We start from the raw sequence: 4,128 nt of genomic DNA on the forward strand, positions 1-4,128 counted from the left end.
GTGTGTGTGTGTGTGTGTGTGTGTGTGTGTGTGTGTGTGTGTGTGTGTGTGTGTGTGTGTGTGTGTGTGTGTGTGTGTGTGTGTGTGTGTGTGTGTGTGTGTGTGTGTGTGTGTGTGTGTGTGTGTGTGTGTGCGTGTGTGTGCGCGTGTGCGTGTGTGTGGGTGCGTGCGTGCGTGCGTGCGTGCCTGTGTGTGTGTGAGAACACACTTGGTTTGGTTCTTGAAGTTGACTCTTACCTGTAGCCTACTTCTCACTGTTATTTGCTGTTATGACACCTGCATTTTGCCACAGGGATCAATTCAGGTTTATCATTATATGTTTCTAATTCTATTTATTCTATTCAGACCGGAACATAATTTTGTGCAGTCAACGCACTTCTGCCCCTGACACTAGAGAGCAGTGATGAATGAGTTGTACTCTTTATGGAGAGTAACCCCCAAAATGATTAATTACTTTGATTGATTGAGTGAGTGACATCTTTATTGACAAAATACATTTTTTATAAAAAACAATAAAGCTTCAGAGTTTATTTCCATTGTGGTCCTTATTATTAATATGATCGTTCATATAAGTGTACATTATATTTAATTGCTGCAGTATTCAGTTTGTGATTGCCAGAACGCCATATTTACTGAAGACATTATCTCCCATAGCCTGTACATACGAGCAATGGTGTGCACTGTACACGATCCGGTTGTCTGGGAGACAGCTAGCCATGGTTCACATCACATGACGGTCGTCTGTTACGACTGTCATGGATGAACTTCAACCTGGTGTTTGTACTTTTTTAAATTTACGGCCCGTACATCTACATAAAGTTAAAATTTCAAATATAAAGTGCTTACCCCATGGCCATGGATGTTGAAATTATGTACGGTCTCTCAAAAGTACCCGTATCTTCCGTATTATTCAATAAAAATCATTTTGATGCGATTGGTGGCCATTTTCCCATATAGTTCATTATGTATCAAAGTGCAATACACCTTCCACCCAATAGGGTCACGTAGATGAACACATATGGAGAAACTACGGAGAAGGTGGCCACCGCTTTTTATTGAACAATACGGAACACGCAGGTACTTATGTAGATCTAGGATTACTTCTATGAAATGTACGTGAATACAGGTAAAACATCACATCATAGACTCCCAGTCCCACTCACCTACGATGCCTAGCGGCCAAATGGCCACATTGCATATTCATACCTTCAACTAACTCAGTGGTTCTCAAAGTGGGGTCTGGAGACCCCCAGGGGCCCTTGGGGGGGTTCCAGGGGGTCCCCAGCAAAATTACGAACAGAATGCATGTGAATGACTGTTCTGATCATACGTTTAAGCACTTCAGCCCCATTCAAAGTTTTAAAAAAATAGCTTATCTACAAGCTCATGTGTGATGCGACGCATCTTCCCCGGTATCTTCAGAGGTGCAGAAAGAATAGTCGAAATGTATGGAAAGAGCGTTTCAGTGAAAGTGTGTGTGAAGGTGTGTAGGTGTGTGTTAGTATCAGGATCAGAGAAGGACAGATTTCCTTGGCTCCAGTACAGTTGGACTCTGACTCAGCCCTCAGAACCCAGCACCTGGTACAAGCTGTCAAACCTCTCTGGGTTGTCAGGAAGCTGCTGCTCCTCGCACATCTCACACTGGTCAAATCATCAGACAGGATGTATTCTGGATGGGCAGTGTTGGGGTCCAGAATGACAGGAGTGTAGGAGACAATGTCCTTCATCTTATCCCAGACTCTGAAGGTCAGGTTTTTCAGGTGTTTTGCCTCATCTATCTATCAGTGCTCCGGAGACCAGCTGTGGGTCCTGCAGTGTGAACCCGACTCTTTCCACTGTGGCCTTGTAGTTCTACAGAAATGAGACGTGTTCAGCACTCAGCTCCTCCTCTATGGCTCTGATTGTGTTTGAAATGGTTGATATGTCTCTCAGACCATCAATCTTCTCCATCATCATCTGACTCCTCTGCTGCTCTTCCTCCCTCAGTGCAGTGATCCCAGCCTCCTCTTCGTCTTGTAGAAACTGATGAAGCTTCTTAAACTGGTCCTTCATCTGCGTCTCTGTGTGCCGGGTCTGGACCTTAATGTGTTCTGTTGTTTGGTCACAGACAGTTTGTTTTAACTTCATTGAAGACCTCCAGTTTATCTGGTAAAAAGCCTTCAGTGATGTCTGGACTTGGTCCTTGTGATCCAGCTTCGTCGACGGGTCTGATTCTGTGTTTGGTGTGTTTTTTACAATTTCGACACACAACACACACTGGCTGTTGACATTCCAGACAGAACAGTTTGAGTTCCTCAGCATGCAGGCTGCAGAGATCCTCAGACCCTGTTGAAGTTCTCTGATGTCTCTCCATATGAAGTTCTCACACAGGTTCTTCAGACCCGGGTTAAGAGGCGGTTCCATTGAATGTCTCTTCTTACAAACGGGACATTCCTTTATGTTCTTCTCTCTAAACCATTCCTGCAGACAGGCTTTACAGAAGCTGTGGCTACATGACAGAATAACAGGATCTTTGAAGATGTTGTGTCTTTCACAGGATAAATCCTCTTCTGTAAAAGACGACGACTGGGAAGTCATTTTGTGAAGCTACACACACTCTGATCGAGCCAGGAAATCAGCCAGTCAGTGGTGGTACTGGTAATACTGTGAATCCTGGTCCTTATTAAAGTCCATTCAGCAGACAGAGTCAGCAGCAGGTTGGAGTGGTCTAGGTCAGTATTCCCTCCTGTAGCTGCAATGACAGTGTGTCCTGGCTCCTCACACTGGGAGTTATGAATTTGATTTGATCTTATTACAACAGGTCAGGTGTGTGACCCAAACATATTGAATTGATTGAATGAGATGTGTGAAAGTCAGGACTGTCTTTTATTTATTATATTTCGTATACAGACAGGGAACCATAGAGAGAAATTTTCTTTTTTTTATCATCTCAGAGTGAGCTTTGACAGTGTTAAAAGTGCTTTACAATGTACAGCTCACATTAACCCTTTCACACACCGATGGCAGAGGCAGATATTCAACTCACCTACTTACAGGTCCATTTGGTTCCATTTACACTCTCAGAGTTACGGGGGTCCATGGCTCTAATGCATACCAAACTGAGGATCCTTGAAATAAAAAAAGTTTGAGAACCTCTGAACTAACTAACTAACTAACTAACTAACTAACTAACTACTGACAGACTGACTGACTGACTGACTGACTGACTGACTGACTGACTAAATAATATGAATAATACATCCATAATCCATATACCGTAAGTCCCATTGTCCCACAGTCCCACAGTACCTTACTTTATTTTTTTAAATACAAGCTCTATATGATTGGTATGAACATTGCCTTTTTTATCGTTGATTTTGTATATCTAAAGTGGTGGGAAAAGTACTCACATGTTTTACTTAAGTAGAAGTATCAATACTTCAATATATAAATACTCTGTTACAAGTAAAAGTCCGGAATTCAAAATTTACTTGAGTAAAGGTACAAATGTATTGGCATCAAAAATGTAGCCTGGTAAACCCTCCCTCCGGAAATCTCAATTCTATTTGATAATGGAATTGAGATTTCCGGAGGGAGGGTTTACCAGGCTATCAAAAATGTACTTATAGTTGAAAGTACTCATTATGCAGAATGTCCCATTTCACACATTTTCAAATGTATAAAACATGTATAAAAACCTTTTGGAAATAGCAGATCTACAAGCTTACAATGCGTCACATCGCGACGCATCGTGAGCATTGTGAGCTTGTATTTAGCGCTGAAGTGGTTAATGTATGTTTTGTAATAATAATCAAAATCTACAAAGTAACTAAAGTTTTAAAATATAATTAGTACGTAGTAAGTAAAAAGTACAATATTTACCTCTGAGATGTAGTGGAGTAGCCTAGAAGTAAAAATACAGAAAATTGGAAATACTCCAGTAAAGCTAAAATACCTCAAACTTGTACTTAAGTACAATACTTAAGTACATATACTTAGTTACTTTCCACCACTGTCTATAACCCACAAATAAAGTTGTTTAAAAAAAACCCCAAAAGAAACACGCCCTCCTCAAATAACCTCTATGCAAATCACACATGACGTCAACACATGACGTCAAAAGCCTGCGCCATCCCCGGAAGTGTCGGA

This window comes from Gymnoscopelus braueri (genome assembly GCF_963280865.1).
Source record: "Gymnoscopelus braueri genome assembly, chromosome: 5".
NCBI lineage: Eukaryota > Metazoa > Chordata > Actinopteri > Myctophiformes > Myctophidae > Gymnoscopelus > Gymnoscopelus braueri.